Source organism: Delphinus delphis, chromosome 20 (assembly GCF_949987515.2).
Source record: "Delphinus delphis chromosome 20, mDelDel1.2, whole genome shotgun sequence".
NCBI lineage: Eukaryota > Metazoa > Chordata > Mammalia > Artiodactyla > Delphinidae > Delphinus > Delphinus delphis.
The window spans coordinates 23671398-23699090 of NC_082702.1; the positions used below are offsets into that span (position 1 = coordinate 23671398).

At 37.9% G+C, this 27693-nt stretch overlaps 1 long non-coding RNA gene across 2 annotated transcripts; it reads right to left on the reverse strand.

Annotated features, from left to right (window-relative positions):
* Positions 1-3629: 3629 nt before the first annotated feature.
* LOC132416734 (uncharacterized) lies at positions 3630-27693 on the reverse strand. Of its 2 annotated transcripts, none has more exons than XR_009517704.1 (3): positions 27524-27693; positions 20372-20486; positions 3630-3858 (listed from the first exon to the last, which is right to left on the reverse strand). It is a non-coding gene; the product is annotated as an uncharacterized lncRNA (long non-coding RNA). The 2 variants fall into 2 exon arrangements; XR_009517703.1 differs by lacking the exon at positions 3630-3858 and adding an exon at positions 17489-18012.

The following is a 27693-nucleotide window of genomic DNA, read 5'->3' on the forward strand; positions in this document are numbered from 1 at the left end:
TGATGTCTTGATAAATTTTAAATCAGTCTGGTTTCCTTCCAGCTCTCACAGCTATTCTCTTTAATCATGCAGTTTGTGCCTAGTTGAATATTTAACTAATTTTACTACTAGATTAGTCAGAGCACAATTCAGGATGTAAGAAGGAAAATATCCTAAAAATTCGACATATTCCTAGCTCAGATGTAAATTACTTTTAGATTACTTGGCATTTTGGAAAATGTGATACAATTGTATTGAAAATCGAATGTGAAAAAATAAAGTTTCCCTTAATTTTTAAAAATAAAAGCTCAGAAAACTTGAGAGTATAGCGTATGAGACATGTACGTGGCTAGAGTGAAAGCTAGTGCTGTTTTATCCTGGTGATAGTTATGCATCCAGATGGCATCCCATAGAAAGCTTTCTAAGAATTGCTATTCACAGGAACTTATCGAAAACTACTTTCCTTGCATGTTCCTGATTCACATGTCTGGGCTGCTCTTGGCTCATTGCTAACACTTGGGACCATTTCTTTCTCTGGAGGTCACCTGTCCTTGGTGGTGTCCAGCTCAAGATGATGTAAAGAAATGACAACAGTGACTTACTACATAGCTCTCTCTCCTGAGACTCTCAGGAGATGGGGATGATTTGATGAGACAAGTATAACATTGTCACTTTGTGTGTTTGTGGTGTGTGTGAGAGAGAGAAAGAGAACAAAGAGACAGATATCCAGAGCATACTTCTAAAGAAATATTTAATAAACAGGGTGCTTCACACAAATGGCCAACAAATACATAAACAGATGCTCAGCAACACTAATCATCAAGGAAACGCAAATCAAAACCACAATAAGCTATCACCTCACACTCGTCAGGATGCTTATTATCGAAAAGAAAAAAGAAGACAAGTGTTGCGAGGATGTGGAGAAAGGAACCCTTGTGCACTCCTGGTGGACAAGGATAGGTAAGCCATGTCCCATGTAGTTGGCCTTGTCACCTTCCTTAGTCTTTTCTAGTTTAGCTTAGCTATTTTCTAGTTATTTCTTTAGAACTTTAATGTCTAGTTGAAATTCTCTAGGGTGGGTATGTCATTTAGCTATTTCTGTGTAACAGATCACTCCAAAACAAATCAAGCTTTTGTGTAACTCATGATTCTGTGGGCTGGTTAGGTGAAGTTTTCGGTCTTGACTAGGCTTGCTCATGCATCTGTGTTCAGCTGTGGGTCAGGTAGATGACTCTGTTGCTGTTGGCTGGGCTCTCTCAAATGTTGAGAGTCAGCTGGCTGTCAGCTGGTTCAAGAAGGCCTTGGGTCTTCTCCAAGTTCAGCTAATCCAGCTTGCTCACATTGCAGAAGCAGGGGCCCAAATTCAGAACTGAACAACATCCCTCTGCCCATTCTACTGGCCAAAGGAATTTACCAGGCCAGCCCAGATTCAAAGGGTGGCAATAGACTCTCCCTCTTAAGGGAAGAAACCACATCACATTGCAAAGAGCAAGGACACAGGGAGGGTAAAAAATTATGGGCTTTTTTTTGTTTGTTTGCAGTTTATCACCCTGGGAGCACTTTATACACAGACACAGATACAAACAAAAAAGCTTGCTTTAGCTGCTGCAATGTAAAGCAATGATCAGAGTGCGTGATTAGGTCTCAGAATTTAAAAGAACACGTGTTTCCTCTGCTCTAATTTTAGGTGTCCATTTTCTCAGGGTTCAAGCCTGTTTATTTTGCTATTGTTGCTCATTTGACTACGTTTTCGAAGGACTGGAATTTTCAAATGGCTGAGATCATCTCAGATGCACGTCTTGGCTTAGCCCTGTGTATTTGGAAACCTTGTAGTGTGTAACTGAATACTTTTGGCTATAATAGTTTTGTTTTTTTTTCCCTAAGATATTGATACTCAATGTTTCTTGGCAGCATTTAAAAACGTCCTGTCTTCTAATTTAGGACTATCAAATTAGACATTTTTTTTGAAACACTGTTCTGGACCAAAAAAGAAAAAGTATTCTGGCAATATTTGTGGACCTTTGATCTGCAACACCTGTAAAGTCGTAAGACTCCAGACCAGGGGTCGCCAACTCACAGGCCAAGGTAGATAAGGTCTGAGTGTAATGCTGGGTGTGTTATCTGGGAGGCGATAGGAAATGGGGGGTCTTGTCGTAGACCAACAGTTCTTGACATTTGCAGCATGTTAAAATCAACTGGGGAGCTGAAAAAAATGCCCAGGCTGCATTCCAAACTAGTTAAAACAGAATCTCTGAGAGTGGGACCCAGATATCTGTACTTTTTAAAGCTGCTCAGGTAATTTCAAAATGAAGCCCAGTTTATGAACAAGTGAATTAAGCCAGGATTTCTTAGTCTTTAATGTGCAGACAGATGACCCGGAGACCTTGTTAAGATGCAGATTCTGATTCATCAGGCCTGGGGTGGGCCTGGGATTCTGCATTCTGAGTAAGTTCCTAAGGGATGCCAGTGCTGCTGGTTTTCAGACCACTCTGAATAGCAAGGATCTGCGGAGATCTCAAGCAGCCCAGAGACTGTTTTGTGGGGTTTCTTTTGGTTGGTCTATTGCATATTTAAACACATATTGAGTCAACATTTCAAAACCAAGAGATTTTACCTAAAAATTCATATTTCTTATTTATTGTGAAAAAAATTAAAGATTCCTTGACACCTGCTCTGCATTTCCACATAGACTGGTGCTGAAGAATGACTGCCCCTGATAACGGGGTGCAGGTGGCTCACCAAGGTGAAACCACACACCTCAGATGAGATTTGAACCAGTCAAAACCCAAATTGGGACTTGAACCCACGGGCTGGGACTTGAACCAACTGTCTTTTAATTGAGATTGCACACCTGGTCTGAGGACTTAATGAAGCTCAGGTTCTTTATGTCTCAACACAGAAGGAATTCAGCAAGAGGCAAAGTGATAGGTAAGAAATGGATTTATTTAGAGAGACACACATTCCATAGACAGAATATGGTCTGTCTCAAAAGGCGAGAGAGGTCCTGGGAGAAACACACTCCACAGACAGAGTGTGGGCCATCTCAGAAGGTGAGAGACCCCAAAATATGGAGTGGTTATTTTTTATAAGGGTGAGTAATTTCCTAGGCTAATGAGTGGGAAGGTTATTCCAACTATTTTGGGGAAGGGGTGGGGATTTCCAGGAATCGGGCCACCGCCCACTTTTGGGCTTCAGAACTGTCATGGTGCTGGTGGGTGTGTCATTTAGCATATGCTAAATGTATTACAATAAGCGTACAATGTGGCTTAAGGTCTACTGGAAGTTGAATCTTCCACCATCTTGGACCTAAACGGGTCCAACCAGTTTTTGTCATATCCTCAACGGCTATGTCATTCTTTTAAAGGTTGTGCCCTGCCCTTTTCCCTCCTGTTTCAAAGGCAGGTTTTGAAATGCCTTTTGCTGCACTTATTCATGAAAAGGATAAATGTGTCTTTTGTCCATAAGGACGCAGATCCACACACAACACACAAGTGTACAAGTACATACTCAGCAAAACCATGAAGGCAAAAGCCAGCAGTTACATGGGAAAATGTAAAAGGAGAGGAGAAGAAGAAGAGTTCTTTAAAAAGAGAAGAAGAAGGATTCTTTAACACTTAGATATGTTTATTAGTAAGGACCCGATTGGTTGGATCAGAAGCCTACTGGAGCTGTTCAAGGGGAAAAAGCAGATTTCTGAGGGGAATTGATTATAAGGATATCAGGGTAGCTCACAGATACATGATGCAGCTGGGTTTCAGAAAAGAATGGAACCAAGGACATGGATGCCACCAAGGAGGATCCTCTCTTTGCCTTCATTGTGGCTCCTCTCTGCACATCTTCTGCATTCCAGGTCTTTGCTTCCTCTGTTCTCCAGGTCACCTGGTGGAAGATGGGGCCACCAGCAAAGCGTGATTTTACATGCTAGGGGTCTTGCTACACAATCCCAATTCATATTCCTGAGGATGGCATTAGGATTGGCTCAGCCTGGAGGCTAGAGGATGACCTGAGAGGCTTCTGCTACACTAAAGAAACTTACTCAACTGAGCATGAAGTTGAAGTCTCCCATGTAGAGAGGGAGAACTAATGCTCTGGTTCTAGAATGACCCCAGTCCATCCCAGAGGTGGAGGGGATAGACGGGAAGTGCTATGGACTCCTTCACTTATGAGGCATCATTGCCTGTTAAAGGAGAAGAGGCTGTCCAATTGCAGACTCAGCTGTTTCTCAATAACAATGATAATACCTGAAGGTAAAGCAAGGGCAACAGCGACTAGCTTCATTGATTTTTTTCCCTCTCCAAAACACAATGCAAAGCATGAAAGATTACATAAAGACATCAACTACTGCCAGCCCATTACAGGCAAACTCTTGTGTTTTGAGGGTGGCATTAAGTAAATAACCCACAGAAATTATTTCTGGAAGCAAAGTCAGGGGAACACAGCCAAGGGTACACAAGACAGAGATGCTCCAGCTGAATTTCAAAAGGTGAGGAAATTAGGGGAAATGTGAAAATGGGAAAAGAGAAGAAGGAAATGTTAATAAACTAGGTTATTGAGGAATCTGAAAAGTTTTCATAAGAGTGAACATTTACTCCCCTTTAATGAGGCCTGGGATTATCTGTAAAAACATTTAGCTCTGATTGTTTCAAAAAGAAGAGATAAAATATTTAATATATGGCACCCTGGAGTGAGCCTTTTTTCCTCATTTTAAATGATAATCCTAATGAAACACCTATAATGTGTAAGATATCAAGTCATACAGCTTCCCCTCAGAGAGTGCAACTGAGAACAATGGCACAGATGTTGTGTATTCAAATGACAAGGTGAGAGCAGATTTGAGGATAAGAAGAAGTGCTTCATGTAAGACTATATGAATACTCCCACTTGGTCCTAGGACTCACCCATCTGACTTTGGCCAAGGTGTTTCATATACATAGGGTCAAATGCTGAGTTTACCTTATAATTAAAAATATACACTAGCGCTCTTCCTTGAGATCTGAAAAAATGTAATTGTATTAATAATTACCATGAGGCATTGTGCCCAGACCAGTGGTCCTAGAATTTTGTCTCAAAAAGCTGAGAGAATGCACATCAATATGTAGAGAGGAAATATGGAAGTAACTCACTCACTTTGTCCTGGGGCAAAATCTTTAGTTAAGCTTGTCAGGGGCCCAAAGTTGGTCTATTTGTCTTTCTCTGGCTATATTAAATCTAGGTACTGGTCATTCTCTCTGGAAAACTGAAAGTGGTACCTTCTCCCAAATAATCTCAGGTAACATGGAGACAGACATGAAAACGTCTCCCTGGTTCCTTTTTACCCCTTCCCCTGCCTTTCCCATCTTTACTTGGAATCAGGTCCTTGGAACAACACATTTATTTATCAAAATAAATTTGACTGGTACCAGAAAAAGAATTCATTTTTATTGAGGCCTGGCTTCTTTCTACAAAGAAGGCTATTTGGAAAACCAAATCTTGCTTGGTGAGGTCTCCTAAATGAGAGCAGAAAAAGAACTACCTACTCTTGTCACCTGGGTGGGCTTGCTTCCCTTCTCCTAGCCAGCGAGGTGGGGGTGGGGGGACAACTCTTCTCTCTTGGTCTTAAATACTCCCTCTACAGCAAACCAAGCTGCCCTTTCAGTTGTGCTGATTGCACTAACAATTGTATCAAATACTTTCCGGCTGCTCCAGGAAGGTAAATTCCAGCAATCTCCAATTTCAGCCCCCACATGTGTTGACTTCTAAGTCTTTCATGGAAGAGAAGACTGCCTTTCCCAGATAGGAAATAGGTCTTCCTACCCTTCTGCAGAAACCAAGAGATAGAGAGACAGTTTGAATCATTATCTCTCCATTAATAACTTCTTAAATTGTTCATAAACCTCAAGATTCCTGTGACTTCTGAAGTAGTGAATACATAAAAATGGATCTAAAAATATTTCTTCATATGCAAGAAGTTGGAGTTTATAACCCACATGCTCCAGCTAAAAATATACTAAGGAAATGACTGACCACGAAAAAAGAATAGAGAACTTCAGTTGGGGAAAACCAGAAAATGAGGTGAACAAAAGAATACCTGTAAATGGATATGGATAGACTGACATTGTTATATAAGAGAGAACAAAAGCAAACATTCTTCAAACAGGAGTATTGTAGGGGAAATCCTAATAAATACTCAGCAAATTTATGAGCTGGGAGATGGAGATGCAGATAATGCAAAAAGGAGGCAGGTGAAGGAGGTGATTATGAAACACACTGTGAAGAGGGAGTATAGGTGATAAATGAGAGTATATCAGAGGTCCCACTTACTGTGGTCACGTAGAAACTACATGTGTCATGGGCCCACAAAAATGGCCCTGTTGAAATTAAAGCGGGATTGAAGGGTAAAAGCACTAAACAGGATAAATAGGGAATATTATGCAATGATAAATCAAGTATGTGTGTGCCAAGAATAATAGCAACTAAATATGTGAAGTAAGGGATAATCAGTAAAAATTTAATTAAAGTGGGCACCTCAGTCACCTGTCTCAGAGTTGCACAGATGATTTTTTAAATCAGCTATAACTGGGCAGGAGATAAAGATGGCAGAGTAGGAGGATGTGGAGCTCGCTTCTCTCCACAAACACATCAAAAATATATCTACGAGTGGAACAATTCTCACAGGAAACCAACTGAAAACTGGCAGAAGATCTCTTATATAACCAAAGCTGCAAGAAAGTTCCCCACATAACTGGGTAGATGGAAGGGAAAAAAAGGCATCAGAATGGGACTGGAGCCCCTGGGAGGGACCTGTGAGAGAAGAAAGGTCTACATGGGTGGCCCCTTGCCCTGGAGCCCTCCTTGCCTTCTGGGAGGTCCACTGGGACAGAGGGACTGGAGGGGCCTGAACTCTGCTCATGAGGAGTGCGTGCATGCTGGCTTGCTAGCAATCAGGGCAGAGAGAGACCTGCTCTGACAGCTACCACCTCCCGCACTTCCCAGCCTGAAATGCACTCCCAGTGGGGCTGCTAGTACCAGCAGCAGCTAGGCACTGAAACTCGGGCGGACCCTGGGAGAGGACTCAGTCTAGCTGTGCAGAGACAGCCTAGAACATAGTCCACGCCTAAGAATTTTTTGCGCATGCAGGGCTAGGTATGGGTCCATCATAGGAACACAATTGTCAGCGTGCTTATGGTGGTGAGTGGCTCTGGCAGTGGTGGGCTTTCTGAGATGCACATTGTGGAGGTGGGGCTGACATTGGAGCCCATTATCAGTGCTCCCATAATGGGGGCGGGTTTGGGGGTGTGTCCAGCAGCAGAGGACTTTGTTGGTATGCACATCGGGTGGCGGGCAGCATCACAGAATCCCGTGTCTCCAGTGGATAGCCCCTGGGTAGGAGTATGCAGTGGTTCTTCCCCAGAGGGAGTGGTCCAGTTCTGCCCTTCTTACATTGCAGCCCGTAGCTGGATCTGGGGCCAACAGGTCCTGGCAGAGACCTACCATAGAGGCAGCATATGTTCCAGGCTGCAGCACAACCACCTCAGTTCCTGCAGCCACAACACCCTGGCCCCCAGTGACACTCTAGCACTAGATCTGGGATGAACACAAAGGAGAAAGGCATGCAAGCTTGGGCTGCTTCTGTGCAGAGCCGCAGATGCCTGCATGGGTGGCACGTAGGTTTGCTGTAACTACACAGGTCTCACTTGCTTCAGCACTCACCTCCTTGGTGAGAAAGCACACACTTAAGGGCAACAAAGCCTTATTGAAACCAACCTTCAGGGCTTCTACTCCAACAAATGGGGATCAGACCCTGCCCCCAACAGGGTTGTGACAGCCACAGAGCAAAGGGGAAGCCCTGCCCAACATCCAGTGCAGGCTCTGGTCACCACAACACTAATCACACCCCCTATCAAGGGGATAATGGCCAGCACAATACATGGCAGGCATCCATACTAAACTCAGCCCTCACACCAAAAATATTGGGCTCATATAGTCTACACAGTGATGCTCCTACATAAAAACAGCCTTTTAAGACCACAGCAGAGGGACTTCCCCGGCAGTGCCGTGGTTAAGAATCCACCTCTCAACGCAGGGGACATGGGTTTGAGCCCTGGTCCAGAAAGATCCCACATGCCGTGGAACAAATAAGCCCATGTGCTACAACTACTGAACCTGTGCTCTAGAGCCTGTGAGCCACAATTACTTATCCCACAAGCCACAACTACTGAAACCTGCATGCCTAGAGCCCATGCTCCGCAACAAAGAGAAGCCAGTGCAATGAGAATCCCACTTGCTGTAACTAGAGAAAGCTCACATGCAGCAACGAAGACCCAACGCAGCCAAAAATAAAAAATGAGACCACAGTAGATAATTGTTTCTCCTAAATTCATGAAGACAGAGAAATTTAAGTAAAATGAAAAAGCAGAGGAACTACTCCCAATTGATAGAAATGCAGATCACTGTAACAAGGAACTAGAAACTATAAAGAGGAATAAATCAAAATTAGACAACTCAATTGCTGAGCTAAAAACTGATCTAGGGCTTCCCTGGTAGTGCAGTGGTTAAGAATCCACCTGGCAATGCAGGAGACATGGGTTTGATCCCTGGCCCAGGAAGATTCCACATGCCATGGAGCAACTAAGCCTGTGCACCACAACTACTGGGCCTGCATTCTAGAGCCCGCATGCCACAGCTACTGAAGCCTGTGTGCCTAGAGCCCATGCTCTGCAACAAGAGAAGCCACTGCAATGAGAAGCCCATGCACCACAACATAGAGTAGCCCCTGCTCGCTGCAACTAGAGAAAGCCCATGCACAACAATGAAGACCCAACACAGCCAAAAATTTTTTAAAAAATTAAAAATTTTTAAAAAGTTCATTTAAAACAAACAAACAAACTGATCTAAAAGCAATGAATAGTAGACTAAATAATGCAGAACAATGAATAAGTGCTGCAGAGGATAGAATAATGAAAACCACCCAATCAGAACAGCAGGAAGAAAGACAAATGAAGAAAAAAAAAAAAAGACAGCAACATACAAGATCTATGGGATAATATAAAGTATGCCAACCTATGCATAGGGGTTCCAGAAGGAGAAGAAAATGGGATCAAAAATGTATTTGAAGAAACAATGGCTGAAAACTTCCCAAACTTAAAGCAGGAAATAGATATACAGGTATAGGAAGCACACAGGGTCCCAAACAATATGAACCCAAACAGACTCACACCAAGACATATCATAACTAAAATGGCAAAAGTTAAAGATAAAGAGAGGATTCTAAAGGCAGCAAGAGAAAAAAAATTCAGTTACAGGGGAACCTCCCCATAAGGCTGTCAGCTGATTTCTCTACAGAAACTTTGCAGACAAAAAGGAAAGGCATGATATATTCAAAGTCCTGAAAGGAGAAAACCTGCAACATAGGATATTCTACTCAAAAGATTATCAGAGACTTTAACACCCCAGTGACATCAATGGACAGATCTTCCAGACAGAAAATCAATAAAACAACAGAGGTCCTAAATGACACAATAGAACAGTTGAACTTAGTTGATATCTACAGGATACTACATCCAAAAATACCAGATTACACATTCTTTTCAAGCACACATGGAACATTCTCTAGGATAGACCACATACTAGGACACAAAATAAGCCTCCACAAATTTAAGAGGATAGAAATTATTTGAAACATTCAAAGATTTCAAGCATTCTGACCACAATGGTATATAACTAGACATCAACCACAGAAAGAAAAATGTGGAAAAAAATGATCACATAGAGACTAAACAATATGCTACTAAAAAAACAGTGAGTCAACAATAAAATCAAAAAAGAAATCTGAAAACATCTCATGACAAATGGCAATGAAAACACAGCCTTACAACATCTATGGGATGCAGCAAAAGAAGTTCTGAGAGGGAAGTTCATAGAGATACAGCTCTTCCTCAAGAAACAAGAAATATCTCAAATAAACAACCTAACCTACCACCTAAAAGAATTAGAAAAAGAAGAACAAACAAAACCCAAAGTCAGCAAAAGGAAGGAAATAATAAATATTAGAGAGGAAATAAAATGGAGATAAAAAATGATAGATCAATAAAGCTAAGAGCTGGTATTTTTAAAGGATAAACAAAATTGACAAACCTTTAGCCAGACTCACCAAGAAGAAAAGAGAGAGGACCCAAATAAATAAAATAAGAAATGAAAGAGAAGAAATAACAACAGAGACTTCAGAAATTAAAAAAAAATCATAAGAGAATACTATGAACAGTTATATGCCAACAAACTGGACAACCTAGAAGAAATGGACAAGTTTCTAGAAACATAAAGCCTGCCAAAACTGAGTCAAGAAGAAAGAGATAATTTGAACAGACCAATCACTAGAAATGAAATAGATTCTGTAATTAAAAACAAACAAACAAACAAAAAAACTTCCTGCAAACAAAAGTACAGGACTGGATGAATTCAGTAGGGAATTCTACCAAACATAAAAAGAAGAACTCCTACCTATCCTTCTCAAACTATTCCAAAAGATTGAAGAGGAGGGAAAACTTCCAAAGCCTTTCTATAAAGCCACCATTAGTCTGATACCAAAACCAAAGACATTACAAAAAAATTACAGGCCAATATCTTTGATGACTATAGATTCAGAATCTTCAACAAAATATTAGCAAACCAAATCCAACAATACATAGAAAAGATCATACACCATTATCAAGTTGGATTCAATCTAGGGTTGCAAGGATGGTTCAATGTATGCCAATCAATCAATGTGATGATACACCACATTAACAAAAGAAAAGACAGAAACCACGTGATTATCTCAATAGATGCAGAAAAAGCATTTGATAAAACTCAACATGCATTCATGATTAAAAACTCTCACCAAAGTGGTATAGAGGGAACATATCTGAACATAATAGAAGCCATTTTTGACAAACCCATAATACTCAATGGTGAAAAGCTGAAAGCCTTCCCACTAAATTCTGGAACAAGACAAGGTCTCCCCACTCACCACTTCTATTCATATAGTATAGAAGTCCTAGCCACAACAATCAGACAAGAAAAGAAATAAAAGGTATCCAGGTTGGAAGGAAAGAGGTAAAATTGTCATTATATGCAGATGACATGATACACGATATAGAAAACCCAAAAGTCTCCTCCACAAAAATACTTTTAGAACTAATAAATAAATTCAGCAAGGTAGCAGGATACAAGATTAATATACAGAAATATATTGTATTTCTTTACATTAACAATGGAATATCAGAATATTAAAAAAGTCCCATTTAAAATCACATCAAAAAAATAAATAAGAATAAACCTGAAAATTATAAAACATTGATAAAGTATATTGAAGATCATTCAAAGAAATGAAAAGATATCCCATGCTCTTGGATTGGAAGAATTAATATTGTTAAAATGGCTGTACTACCCAAAGGAGTCTACAGATTTTATGCAATGCTTATCAAATCACCCATGACATTTTCCACAGAAATAGAACAAATAATCCTAAAATTTACACAGAAGCACTACAGACCCAGAATTGCCAAAGGAACCCTGAGGAAAAGGAACAAAACTGGAGGCATAAACCTCCCAGACTTCAGACAATACTACAAAGCTACAGGAATCAAAACAGTTTGGTATTGGCACAAAAACAGACATATAGATCACTGGAACAGAACAGAGAGCCCAGAAATAAACCCACCCATCTATGGTCAATTAATTTTTGACAAAGAAGGCATATACAATGGAGAAAAGACAGTCTCTTTAGCAAATAGTGTTGGGAATGCTGGACAGACTCATATAAATCAATGAAGTTAGAACATTCCCTCACACCATGCACAAAAATAAACTCAAGGTGTTTTGTTTTTTTTTTGTCTAGATGTCCAAGTAAGATATGACACCATTAAGCTCCTAGAAGAGAACATAGGAAAACATTTTCAGACATAAGTTATAGCAATATCTTCTTAGATCAGTCTCCCAAGGAAAAAGAAATAAAAGCAAAAAATAAACAAGTGGGAACTAATCAAACTTAAAAGCTTTTGCACAGCAAAAGAAACCATCAACAAAACAAAAAGACAGCCTACAGAATGGGAGAAAATATTTGCAAACTATGTGACTGACAAGGGGTTAATTTCCCAAATTTACAAACAACTCATACAGCTCAATATCAGAAAACAAACTACCCAATCAAAAAATTGGCAGCATACTAAATAAGCATTTCTCCAAAGAAGACATACAGATGGTCAACAGGCACATGGAAAGATGCTCAACAGTGCTAATTATTAGAGATATGCAAATCAAAACCACAATGAGGTATCACTTTACACTGTTCAGAATGGCCATCATCAAAAAGTCTACAAATAATAAATGCTGGAGAGAGTGTGGAGAAAAGGGGACTCTTCTACACTCTCGGTGGGAATGTAAATTGGTGCAGTCACTATGGAAAACAGTATGAATAGTTCTTAAAAACTGACAATTGAGCTACAATATGATCCAGCAATCCCAGTCTTAGGTATATGTCCGGAAAAGAGAAATATTCTAATTCAAAAAGATTCAAATAGTTTATGGCAGCACTATTTACAATAGCCAAGACATGGAAACAACACAAATGCTCATTAACAGATGATTGGTTTAAGACATACACTATATATACAAAGCGGACTATTACTCAACCATAAAAAAGAATGAAATATTGCCATTTGCAGCAACATGGATGGACCTAGAGAATATCATACTAAGTGAAGTAAGTCAGACAGAGAAAGACAAATATTATATGATATCACTTATATGTGGAATCTAAAAAAATAATACAAATGAATCTAGATACAGAGCATAAACTGTCTCACAGACATAGAAAACAAACTTATGGTTACCAAAGGGTAAAGGGGTCAGGGGCGGGAAATTAGGAGTATGAGATTAACAGATTCAAACTACTATACAAAAAGTAGATAAGCAACAAGGATTTACTGTATAACACAGGGAACAATATTCAGTATCCTATAATAACCTATAATGGACAATAGTCTGAAAAAAAATGTAAATGAATCACTTTGCTGTACACCTGAAGCTAACACAGTATTGTAAATCAACTATACTTCAATAAAAAATAAATTAAATAAAATATAACTATAGAATAGTTTTAGATAAAAGAAAAATTGGGACAATAGTACAGAGAGTTCCCATATACCCCATATGAAGTTTTTCCTATTATTAACATCTTAGAATATTATGGTACATTTGTCACAATTAATTGACCAATATTGATATTTTATTATTAACTAAATACATACTTTATCCATATTTCCTTAATTTTTACCTAATGTCCTTTTCCTCTTCCAGGATCCCATCCAGGGTACCATATTATATTGTCATCACGTGTCTTAGCTTAGACAGTTGTTTATAATTTTTTGGTAACAGCTTTACTAAGATATAATTCACTTACCATGTACTTCACCCATTTGAAGTATACAATTCAATATTTTTTCACTGTATCCAAAGTGTTGTGCAACCATCAGCACAATTAATTTAAAAAATTTAAATCAGAGAGGAAAATAGGAAAAAATGAACAAAAAAATAAATTTAAAATGTCATTGATATTTAACTATGTAGTTTACTGGTCTTATTTCTTCATGAAATTCAAGTTACTTGTTCTTTCATTTCAGCCTGAAGGATTTCTTAAAATTCCCCTTTATTTTTTGAAGGATAATTTTGCTGGATATAGAATTCTTGGTTGACAGGTTTGGTGTTTTTTTTTCTTTTAGCACTTTCAATAGTCATACCATTGCCTTTTGGCTTCAGCCAGAAGATGAGAAATCAGCTATTAGCCTTATTGAGGATCCCTTGTTCATGTTCATGAAGAGTCACTTCTCTCTTGATTTTTAAATATTCTCTCTTTGTCTTTAGCTTTTGACCGATTATGATATCTAGATATGGATCTCTTCGAGTTTAACTTACTTGAAGTTCACTGAGCTTTGTGAATGTGTAGGTTCATTTCTTTTATCAAATTTTGGAAGTTTCCACCCATTATTTCTTCAAATATTCTTTCTGCCCTTTTCTCTCACTCTAGCTTCCCATTAGGCTTGTGGGATTCGCAGTATGCTTGCTGATGTCACAAAGACCCTTAAAGATCTTTGAGAATCTGTTCATTTTTCTTCACTCTTTTTTCTTCTTATTCCTCTGACTGAAAAATTTCAATTGATCTGAATTATTTCAGTTAATCTGAATTGAATGTTCAAGTACACTGATTCTTCTTCTGCCTGCTTACCTCTGCATTATATCTTAAATTGAGCCCATATAGTAAATTATTCATTTCAGTTATACTTTTAACTCCAGCTTTCCTGTTTGATTCCTTTTTATAAATTCTATCTTTTTATTTTTGTACGCTGTATTTGGTGACGCATTGTTTGCCTGATCCCTTTTGTTCTTTAGACATAGTTTCCTTTACCTCTGTGGAATACTTAAATTGCTGATTTAAAAGTTTAGTCTAATAAGTTCAATGTTTAGGCTTCCTAAGGGACAATTTTCACTGGATTCCTGTGTATGGATTTTTTTTTTGCATGTCCCATATCTTTTTTGTTGTTGAAAACTAGACATTTCAAATAATATATATGACAACTCTGAAAATCAGATTCTCTACACTACCCAGCTTTTGCTATTGCTGTTTTTTGTAGTTTTTCTTGTTAGTTTAGTGACTTTTCTGAAATAGGTCTCTAAAATCTATGTATTTGTCATATGTGGACACTGAAGTCTCTCAGTGATCAGCTAATTATTGGACAGAAATTGCCTTAAATGCCTGTAACTAATAAGTCTATTGGTATTTGCCAAGGGGCTCTGTGTGCATGTTTGGGAATATCTTCAACACTCAGTCAGGTGATTTACAGCTCTGCCTCTGTCTTAACTTGATGCTTACAACAAAGCCTCAAAGCCAGTCAGAGGTGAGAACTTGGGATTTTCCTCAAGTCTCAGATCTTTCTTGAACACGTGTGTATCTTTATGCATGTGCATGACCTTTCAGCCCCTATAGACACCTTATTCCTTAGCTTTTTATTTCAAGCTTTTTGGTTAGTCTATTGTTTGCCCCAACTGTTATTCACTGCCTCAGGCAACCAAGATTTTAAAACATTTGACAAATGCCTTCCAAGGACAACCTTTTAGCACTGGACTAATTTGAGTGAAGTCAAATAAAACCTTTTGAGTGAGGTCTTCTAGGGAACCATCAGATCGGTCATATAATGGCCCCCTTTTGGTGATGAGGCTTTGAAAGAGAGCTCCAGCCTCATTTTGCTCCCTCTTGTACAGTATTAGGAATGCAGGCTATTATTTTTCAAGGCCTCCACAGTGCTGAGGAGTGGGGAACGTTAGGTTACAATGCCACAAATCTTGCTGCTCTCGCTGAGATTTAGTTTTTTGCTGTTTTATTTCTGACCAGTTTTGCCAGTTTTTTCATTGCTTTTATGGAGGGGGGACCCTGGCATGTCCTTATTCTGCCATTTTTGCTGACATCTTAACCTTGACAGTTTTGATTACTAGTCAAATATTTGTGGGGTGTCACTCAAGTGGGATTTAGCCTGACTTCTTTTCTCATGAGTAGACTGTAGTGTTTTCTTTTGAAGAAATACCACAGAGGTAAAATGCCATTCTTGTTACATCATATCGAGGGAACATACTATGAGAGTGACTTATCATGTAGATGTTAACCTGGATCACCTGGATGAAGTAGTGTTTTTCATGTTTCTCCACCATAAGGCTACTTTCCCCCTCCTCTTTCTGTACTGTACTTTGTAGAAGAAAGTCACTACACACAGCCCACACTTAAGAAGTGGAAGGTCTGCTCCATGTCCTTGAAAGTAGAGTTTCCAAATAACTTATTTGGAATTCTGCACTGGAGATTTATCTATTCTCTCCCAATTACTTATTTACTCAGTCATTTATTTATATCATAATGGACTCATGGAAACTTACATTTTAGGTTACGACTCAATACAATTTTATTTATCTTGTGGCTCAAATTGTTCCAACTTTGGCCACTGGGTGCTCTTTCAGTTGGCTTTACTCTCCCTTTAAGAAAAACTTTGTTAAAAAAGAAATGATATAGTAGAATTGGATTGCACTCAAACTTGATTTAATAACTGTATATAGAACTTTTACTTCTTTCAGATACAAAACAAGGTTTTAAATGTTCATGCACATGTTTAAAAATTGGACTTGGTCCTGAAAAAAAACCTTAAAAATTTCTGACTATACTTTCTGATTATAATCCAATAAAATTGGAAGTAAATAATGAAAGGGTTTTTAAACAATCTTAATTACTTGCAAACTAAGAAACAGGTCTTTAGAAAACACTTGAATTCGAGAAGAAATTTAAAAGAAATCACCAGCAAAGTAAAATGACCCAGCACAGCAGAACTCTCCAAAATCTAGAGCTTTAAATGTCTTAATTTTTTCTTTTCTTTTTTTTTTTTTTTTTTGCGATATGCGGGCCTCTCACTGTTGTGGCCTCTCCCATTGCAGAGCACAGGCTCTGGACGCGCAGGCTCAGTGGCCATGGCTCACGGGCCCAGCCGCTCCACGGCATGTGGGATCTTCCCAGACCGGGGCACAAACCCGTGTCCCCTGCATCGGCAGGCGGACTCTCAACCACTGTGCCACCAGGGAAGCCCTAAATGTCTTAATTTTTAAAGAAGAAAGATAAAACTATTAAAGAAACAAAATACTCATCATATAAAGTTAGAAAAAGTAATCAAATAAACTAAGTAACTAAGAAAAGGGAATTAATAGAGGTAAAGGTCGAAATAATGAAACAGAAAAAGAGAAAGATAAATAAATCCAGAAATTTGTTTCTTTGGAAAAAAACAATAAAGCAGAAACATTTGCAAGCCTAATTAAGCTGAGAGAGAAAGAGAGAGAGAGCAAAAATAGACAAGATTTGGAATGAGCAAGGGACTATAACCATTTAAAAATTACAGAAGAATACTGCATGCAACGATGATATCCAGGTTTAAGGCCTAAAGGAAATAGATTATTCCTAGCAAAATAGATATCACTGGAGTTTACTCAGGAATTTTAAACCTTGAATAAACTAACCATCTTAGAAAAAACTAGAAATTTATTCGAGTTCTATCATTGTTAAGGGCACCATTGTCAAGACGAGTTTGACCTTTATAGAATAGATTATTCCAATGTATTTTGATATTTCAGGGCATGGAAAATCCAGACCTCCCACATTACTTTATGAAACCAGGATAATCTTAACATCTAATTTTGATAATTCTCATAAAATATACTATCAACCAATTTTGCTTATGAATATAGAACCATTGCTGAACTCTTTTTGTTAACTTTGGGGTCATTTTAAAATCAAGAAAATAATAACTCTGACTAAGTATGATTTATTCCAAGAATGCAAGGTCAATATGCTAATCTATCAATGTAACCCATTATAATAATACAGTAAATGAGATAGCCATATTATAACAATAGATACAGAAAAGATATTTGATAAAATTCAGTAGCTATTAAAATTGTGAATAAAATAGCAACAAAAGGAAACTACTTGAATCATGACTATAAATCAAGGTTCAATAATAAAATGAACTAAATAGCAAATAAACTGATTTCATATGATCTGACAATAGATAGGGGATACCTACTATGGCTAGCATTTAGTATTGAGTCTCTAAAACTGCAACAATATAAAGCATGAAACAAAACTGGCATAAACAATGGGGGAAAAAGAACAATGCTTTTGCTAAAGGCATCTATAAACATAGAAAATCAAAAGGTTGTGTTTTTGTGGGTTTTATTTGTTTGTTTGTTTTTGCAGTACGTGGGCCTCTCACTGTTGTGGCCTCTCCCCTTGCAGAGCACAGGCTCCGGACGCGCAGGCTCAGCGGCCATGGCTCATGGGCCCAGCCGCTCCGCGGCATGTGGGATCTTCCCGGACCGAGGCACGAACCCGTATCCACTGCATTGGCAGGCGGACTCTCAACCACTGCACCACTAGCGAAGCCCTTTTTGTGGGTTTTTAAAGTTGCTTTTTTAGAAGGTATCAGAATTTGGCTGGATATAAATATAACAATGAATTACATTACTCTAGAAATCAGCACATAGAAATGTTAGTTATAAATGACATTGCTATATGACATTGGTTATAAATGACAAATTACGCAGTGTTTAGAATAAATTTAAAAGAAAGGCACAGGATCTATTTGAAGATAATTATAAAATCTCACTGATAAAAGAAAGGTCTCCCCAAGAAACATGTTTCTTGAATAGGAAGACTTACGGTTAGCAGCAGTTCTCCCCAAATGATTATATAAACCTGATGAAATTCCAATTAGTAATACAAATACTTTTTAAAATCTAAATGAATAATCTTAGAATATATATTACAGAATAATGCCTAGGAATAATCTAGAAAATCATAAAGAATAACCATGTTGGAGAATTTGCTTTTTAAGGTTATGCCACAGTCACTGTATTTAAATCAATGTGATAGTTGCATGGGAATAGACAGATCAGGGATATAAAAAAGAGACTTCAAAATGAGTGTGCCAATGCTTGAGAATTTTACATATGACAAAAATGGGTACTTCTATGGGAAAATATGGGTTATTTAATAAATGTACTAGAACAATTAGCCATCCAGCTAAATTGACTCTGATCTGACACCACATCCAAAGATAAGTCCTTCCTGAACTCTCCCAGGGTTCCAGTTATGATGAACTAAGGCTACACTGCACAACCTGCCTGCCCCTGCCCCTCACTGCAGAAAACAATGATAAAACCTGGACACAATACAAAAAGTGATTACCTGAAAGTATGGGATAGTGAAGAGAAGCAGGTATACTCTAGTGGGAGGTGCATGCTCACTTGGTGGAGGGGCACAAGAAGCTTAGCAAGTTCCTCTCTGTGAGTCCACATGGCAGTGCTCACAGCAGCTTTAGGGGAAACAGCAAATTGAAGCTGGAATACTGTGAATTCTGGAGAGAGTTGGAGGGGGAGTGTGAACCCACATAATGACTCTCAAACTATGCATGTGTAGAAGACTCAAAGCAGCTCAGCTAAAGACGAAAGGTCTGAGCTGAGACTAGAGCTGCTGCTCAAAGACAGAGTTTGAAGTTTAAACCAGGCAAGAACGTTCTCTGCTAAAAACACTCATAAGAGAAAAATAACAGAATCCAGAATGTTCACAACTTAACATAATGTCCAGCATATAATCCCAAATTATCTAACATATAAAGAACTAAGAAAATGGAATGTATTCTCAAGAGGAGACAAGTCAGTCAGGTATGACCCCCCAAGATTAATCAGCTGCTGCAATTAATAGACAAGGTTATTTAAATGACTATTACAACTATCCTCAATGAAGTAAAAGAAAACATATTTTCAATTAATGAAAATATTTCAGCATAGAAAAGGAAATCTCTGCAAAGAAATAAAAACAGTAAAAAGGAAGCAAATAGAAATTCTAGAAATAAAAAAATACAATTTTGGAAATTAAAAATTCACTGGATGGACTTAAAATCCAAATGGATATGCAAGAAGAAAATGTAAGCGAATATGATGATAGAATGATAAATATTGTCCAAGGTGAAGAACAGAAAGAGGATTGAAACAAGAAAAACCATTTCGATTTTTTGCTGTTCTAAAATATCTTTCATGTCCTTACTTATTGTGCTCAATCTTCCTCTAGCTTAAACATATGGAATGCAGTTATAATGACTATTTTAATATCCTTGCCTCCTAACTCTATCATCTGTGTCATTTCTGGGTCAGTTTGATTGACTTTTTTCCTCATTATGGCTTGCATTTTTTTCTACTTCTTTGCCTGCTTCTTAATTTTTGAATGTATTTTAGGCTTTGTGAAATTTTCCTTGTGTACGTTATTCTTTAACGTATACTTGCTTAAATATATTTGAGCTTCATTTTTGGATGCAGTTAAGTTGCTTGGAAACAATTTGATCCTTTTGGGTCTTACCTTAAGCTTGGATAACAGGGAACAGAGCAATGTTCAGATTAGGGTAAAAATTTCTCCACTACTGAGGCAAACTCTCTTTAGTATTCTACCAGTTCCTATAATTATGAGGATTTTTCACTCCAGATCATGTGAACAGGCACTATGTTGGCCCTTTGTACTCCTCGAGGACTTTCCCTTCTAATTCTTTTGATAGTTTTCTCACACATGCATGTTGAAGAGTATTGGGACTCTCACAGATCTCTGGAGTTCTCTTTCCTTGCAGCTTGCTCTCTCCTCTTCAACACTCTGCTCTGCTAATTCTAGCTGCCTTAGCCCCTCTGGATCCCAGCTCCTCTCTTCAACTTAGGGAGACTGCTATGCTCGACCTGGGTTGCCCTGCCCTGTGCTGCTGCCTGAGAACTCTCTCTAGGCCATAGCTAGAGCAATTGTAGGGCTCACCTCATCTGTTCTTCATCTTTCAGAGATCACTGTCCTTTTTTGATTGATGTTCAATGTCTTGAGAAACTTTCTTATTTTGTCCTATATGTTAGTTGTTTCAGGCAAGAAAGAAAATCTGTCAAGGAAAAGATTTTGTTAGTTGTTTCAGGCAAGAAAGCAAATCTGTTAAGGAACAGATTACAGTTACTCTATCTACTCTGGGCCTCCTCAGTATCCACATCTCTCAGTCTGGGCTGTGCATCTGGGATGCTCCAGGGTCTGAGAAGATGAAAACCAGTGGGGTTTTTGAAGAAATATAAAAAGCAAATTGAAAAATTTATATAGAAAGGCAATGGACATAGAATACTTAAAACGATTTTGAAAAAGAAAAATCAATTTGTAAGACTTACACTACCTGATTTCAAAATTTACTATAAATCTGTAGCAATCAAAATTGGTATAAGGATAGTCATAGAGACCAGTGGAACAAAACAGAGTTCAGAAGTAGACCCACACTTAAATGGTCAATCAAGTGCCAAGAAAGTTTTCAACAAATGGTGCTAGAATAACTATATATTCATATACAAGAAATGAACTTACACCTTTACCTAACACTAGAAAAAGTTAATTAAAAATGGATCATAAGGCTTCCCTGGTGGCGCAGTGGTTGAGAGCCCGCCTGCCGATGCAGGGGACACGGGTTCGTGCCCCGGTCTGGGAAGATCCCACATGCTGCGGAGCGGCTGGGCCCGTGAGCCATGGCCACTGAGCCTGTGTGTCCAGAGCCTGTGCTCCACAATGGGAGAGGCCACAACAGTGAGAGGCCCACGTACCGCCAAAAAAAAAAAAAAAAAAATGGATCATAGACCTAAATGTAAGAACTAAAATAATAAAACTTCTGGAAGAAAACATAGGAGAAAAATCTTTGTGACTTTGATTACATTAAGATTTCTTAAACAGGATACAGTCAGCATAAAATATAAATGCAAACAAATTATAAAATTGACTTCATTCAGATTAAAATCTTTGGGGTTTTAAGAAACACAGTTAAGAAATAAAAATGTAAGTCATAAATAGGGAGAATTTTTTTTTTCTCAAAAACATACATCAGACAAGGACTTGTATTTAGAATATATAAAGAACTTTTAAGAAGTCAAACATCCCAATAAAAACTGGGCAGAAGGTCTTTCTAAAACAAGGACCAAATTTGTGAATGGATATTTTACAAATGAAGATATATGAATGCCCAATAAGCATATGAAAATATTCTCAACGTCATTAGTCATCAGAGAAAACCCAATTAAAAACCATAATGGCATGCCTATTAGAATGGCTGAACTGAAAATTATGGATAATACCAAGTGTTGGTGAGGATATAGAACAACTGTAAGTCTCACACATTGCTGGCTGAAATGCAAAATTGTATAGTCACTTTGGAAAACAGTCTGGTAGTACATTTAACTGTAACCATACACGTACCATGAGACCCAGAAGTTCTACTCCTAGATATTTACCCAAGAGAAGGAAAAATTTATATTCACAAAACCATGTATACAGATGTATTGCAGGACAATGTATAATAGGCAAAAACCAGTGAGTGGATAAACAAATTGTGGCTTATCTATACTATGGAATTCTATACTGCAATGAGAAGTAACAAAAGATTAATGCACTCAACATCATGGATGAATCTCAAAAACATTATGCTAAGTGAAAGAAGTCAAACACAAAAGTCTATAGTGGATGATTCCATTTATGAAAAGTTCTAGGAAAAGGCAAAACTATAGTAACAGAGAGCAGATCAGTGGTTGCCTGGAGCTGGGGTTGGAGATATAAGGCTGCATAAGAAAAATTTTATAATGATGGAACTGTTCTATATCTTGATTGTGATTACTTTGTCATATACAATTATCATGATTCATCAAACTGCACACTTAAAATAAGTGTATTTTATTTTATATAAATAATACCTTAACTTTTAAAATCAGAAAAAGAAACAAAAGTTAAATAGGTTCCTCATGACTTAAATGCTCAAGTATTCAAAATGAAAAACAACAAAAAACACAATACTCCTGCAAAAAACTTCTGCAACTTAGGGGTCAAGGAGAACTTCTCAACTAAAACCAGAAACTTAGATATTATAAATCAAATTATAATAACCTTTGTATGGCTATTGAAGCAATTAAATGAATGGAAAAAATGGAGTGGGAAAAAATCATATAATACAAATGACAGATAAGGGGTAAGTTGTCCATATTATTCTAAGTACTTCTTCAAACTGACAAGAAAAATATAGTAGTTAAAATATCAGCTAAGGGAAAGTCATAGAGGAGCAAATTTAAATGGTCACAGATACATAAAAAGATGCTAAAATTCACTGGTAGCCACAAAAATGCAAATTTAAAGAGCTATGAGTTTACATTCATTAGAAAGAGCTACACACCTAATACTTGTGGGGATTTAAAGAAAATGATGCTTTCCTATTCCCGGTGGAAATGTGCAGTGTTATAGCCCTTGGCAGAAATAACCTAGCAGTATTTATTAAAAATAAAAACACATGTATCATTTAACCTTACCAGGCTTCTCCCAAGAATGCCAATAGAAATAAAAGCAGATCTATTAATGGGCATGGGCACTAAAGTGTTATTGCAGCATTGTTTCTAACAGCACAACGCTGGATTAAAGTGCATGCCAGTCAAGAGGGGAATGGTTGAATACATTCTATAGCATTCATACTCCATTCTGTTGAGCAATTGGTGAAATGAGTGAATTAGAGCTATAGTAGGGGACTTTACCACTTATTGAGTAAGAAATGCAAGATACAGAAAAGGGTATATAATAGTCTGCTTTCATTTTTTAAAAAAACAAAAACTAAAATCCCAGTTTACATACATTCCTGTGTACGTGTATGTGCATATTTGTTATAGTATTGTGAGCATGAAGGAAAAATACGGAAGGATTCATACCAGATTTTTAAATCCTTCTCCCAATGTGACCCATGTTGTGTGTGTTGATATATGTGTAGGTAGGGGTGGAGCCAAGCAACAAACAAACAAACCAAACAACAAACCATGCATTTGGAAAGCATGTATATAATCAGGTGTGTATTGTATTGAATATGAGTCAGATAAGTTAGGTTACTCCTCAGTAGTAAACAATTTAACTATCAGTGCATCAATTTGAAAAACATTTATTTCTTGCTCACAAAAACTCTGAGGGTCTGGAAGACTCTCCAGAGCAATTTTCTCAACAGATTGGTTTAGACTTCCAGGCCATTTAGATCTTATGGACTCTTCCTATCAACCTGTATTTTCATGATTGATGCGGTAAGGGAAAGAAGTGAATGGAGAATTGTGCAACAGCTTTTAAAGGTATTCTCCTGGATTTTATGCATGTCCTTTCCCTTTTCGTTTTTGTTTTCCATCCAAATCAAGGTACATAGACATACATAAGTTCACTTAATTAGGGAAATCTGTTTTTCCTATGCTTCTCTGGAAGAGGAAGAGTAATGGAAATATTGGTGAACAGTAATGTCTTCTATATATGAATTTATTTACATAAAAAACTAAGCTTTAGGGCTTCACTGGCGGCGCAGTGGTTGAGAATCTGCCTGCTAATGCAGGGGACACGGGTTCGAGCCCTGGTCTGGGAGGATCCCACATGCCGCGGAGCAACTAGACCCGTGAGCCACAACTACTGAGTCTGCGCATCTGGAGCCTGTGCTCCGCAACAAGAGAGGCTGCGATAGTGAGAGGCCCGTGCACCGCGATGAAGAGTGGCCCCCGCTTGCCACAACTAGAGAAAGCCTTAGCACAGAAACGAAGACCCAACACAGCAAAAATAAATAAATAAATTAATAAACTCCTACCCCCAACATCTAAAATAAAAAACAAAAGTAAGCTTTAAAATAACTCTGAAATAAACATACTTTATGAACAAGCAATTTACAAAATATAAGAAATGGCCAATAAAAGTGAAACTATGTATACATTAGCAGATTGGCTAAGATTATAAATGTTGATAAGGTCCAGAGATGATGAAAGTGTGGAAAAAAGAGAAATTCTCGTATAACCCTGTGTGGGAATAACTCTGTACATCCCTGAAATACAAGCAGACTGAAGATATCAAAATGGAATTTTGAATTATCTTTTGGCCCAGTAATACGACTTACAAACATTCACTCTTGAAAATAATCAGATAGGTGCATATGTAAATAAATATTCACCTCAGCATTATTTATGATAATAAAAAGGAAAATAGTCTAAAAGTACATCTATTAAGGATGAGTTAATTAAAGTATGATAAATGCATATAATATGAGAACCCTTAAAAGAGATGAGGTCCATTTAATTTGTTTTAACAAAAAATATTCAAAGAATATGTTTTGGTTATCTGTTGCTATGTTACAAACAACCCCAGAACTTTGGAGTTTAAAATAACCATTTTAGTTTAGGAAGTCCTCTCTGGTTACAATACAGAGAATGCATTGAAAGGGGTCATGTCTGGTTGAGGGAACCCATTTAGGTGGCTGCTGCAGTGAGCTAAGTGAGACAAGCAAAGATGTAGTAACATCTTGTATTTATAGTGTGGGACTTCAGTTTTTTCACTTAATGTCCCATAATTATATTTTCCCATTTCATTAAAACTTTCTTGGTAATCATTAAAAAAAGCAATGATTTCACTCTGCATCTGATTTTGTAGATCAGGAATCAAGAAGGGCTCAGCTGGATGGTTTGTTCTTGACCCCCCCAGATACATCAGCTGGGTCAGCTGGGATGGAAGGATCCACTTTCAAGATGACTTCTTCATTTGCCTGTCTGGTGCCTTGGTGAACTTTGTTTTCCTCACCTCTCAACATGGAATCTCATCTTCCAGGCCTTCTTGGGCTTCCTGAAGAGCATGATGGTCTCAGGAGAGTCCTAATTCTTACATGGTGGCCAGCTTCCAAGAAGTAGGAAATGGAAGTTGCCAGGCCATTTAAGGGCTAGGTACAGAATGAGCATAACATTATGACAGCCATATTCTATTGACTGAAGCTGTCCAAAGGCCTTCTCAGATTCCAGGGGGTGGAGAAATAACCTTTTCTCATCAAAGAATGGATTGAAGGGAGCAAGGACACTTGCAGAAGTGCATGCAGGATGGGGATATTGATGTGGTCCTCTTTGGAAAATGCAGTCTGCTACAATATTATATGATTCAATTTTCATAAATATTGATATTTCTTTATATTTAAAGATCTAGAAAAAGTATGAAGATAAAACAATGTTTCTGTGGATCATAGCAATTTTGAGTAGACATTGTTTTTTACTTTAGATTCTTCAGTGTTTGATTTTTTTTTTACAGTAAATGAATTACTTTTATAATCAGCAAATTTAAAAAAAACAATTTTGATATTAAAAAGAAATAGGTTGTTTAAAGTTGTTTGCTCAAGGAATTTTCAGTGCTCAAAGCATGCATTTAAATGGATGACATTTTTTTCTCTCTGTGGAAAATTTCGGGAGGAACCTCTACATTTAAGTTTCCATATTTGCAGATGGAGTAGGAGTGATAACTTCTTGGCAAAATTGAATTTAAAATGGATTTAAATAATAGAAGCCATTATTCAGGATGAGCTTAATGCAATCCCTACCCAGATGATTTAGGCAATGAGATGGAGCACATAAAAGCCTTACAGCTGCCTCATGCAAATTAATATATTAAAAACTTAAAGAAAAAATTTAAAGTGAAGCAGCCCAAAAACTTGAAGGAAGAAGGGCTGAGGGGTTAAGTGGCCTTTTCAGCAGTCAGGAAAATGATGTCATCCTTTAATGGGCGTCTGTCTGGTTCCTCCTCTCTATTTTCAGGATCATCATTCCTGTGGCTGTGAGTTATCAGAATAACAACAAATGTGCATATTCAAAGATTTTTTCATTGCCTTCACCCATCTTTTCAAACATACCCAGAAGTCATAATGCAGGAATTACACTGACACAATCATCCCCATGGAAACAGAGCTGGTGTCATAAACATGGCATTATGACTTCTCAGCAGGATGCAGGTGGGATTTTGGCACTGAATCTGTAAGATTTATTTAAAAACACAAATGTCTAAGAAAATAACACCAAGGAAAAAAAGAAAAAAAAAGAAGAAAGAAAGGGCATAGAGTTGCCCCTATAATATACATGCCTTGCTTTTTGTTTTCGATGTTTTCCATGGATTTGTTCGCCTATAGCAGGGCTTGATTTTGCCTATTCTTTTTCTTTTTTGTTGTGTTTGGCATGTTCTCAACTTATTCACTGGTTGTTCATCTTGGTAGGGGCTGCATTTTTAGATGAAGAAGTTGAGATTCCAAGAAGGGGTCTGACTTACTCAAGTCACCTAGCAAGTTAGTAGCCCCACTGAAGCCAGAGCCCTTCTCTTGTCTTCCAATCCACACATTACAGTTTCCCTTTCAGTATCTCAGTTGTACTTTGAGAATATAATTTATGCATCAGTTAGGACATTGCTTTGGCTGGTCTAATGAGATTCCCCTCCCCCCAAAAAATAGTGTTTTATGTAAGATAGAAGTTTTTATCTCTCTCAAAGCAGTCCATGGTGTCAGGGACCCAGGCTGTTTCTATATTATTTTTCTTCTGTGTCTACTGTGTTGCCCTCATCTTCTAGGATGTCACACACCGTATCTGTACTCCAGACAGAGTAAGGGGAGGGCATCCCCCACCTTTTAAGAGTGTGATCTGAAATCTGCACGTATCACTTCTATTTACATCCCATTGGCTAGAACTTAGTCTTATGGCCACTTCTAGTTCAAGGAAAGCTGGATAGCCACGTCATCAGCTACAGGTGGTTGAACTATTATTATGGGAGAAGGGAAGAACAGATATTGGCAATGACCAGGGGTCTCTGCCATAACTTGCATCCCCTTCAAGAGAATGCCGCTTTCAGGGGGCTCTCATCTAAAATTTTTCAGCTAATGCAATGGCTGGAGTCGGATAACAGTATCTATTTCCCCAAGGGTATTTAAAATTGTAATTACTATATTAGTTATAGAGATCACTGAATTGACAGAAAGACTGAACATCAGACTGAGATCAAAACAAATTAATTGACCATTAGAGTATGTATCAAGATTGTAACAGAGACTCTCCAATTCAGTGGCTGTAAGAACAAATAAATTTATTTCTTTTTTCAACTTACAGTTCAAGATGTGTGGTCCAATGTTGATGAAGCCTTGCTCTGTGCAGATAGATATTCAAGGATCCAGGTTTATGATAAAGCTTCTGTTTTAAACATATGGCCTCTAAGGTCCCTCTGCTTGCTGCCATTCCAGTCATCAGAAGGGAAGAATAAGAGTTCAGGGCTGGGGA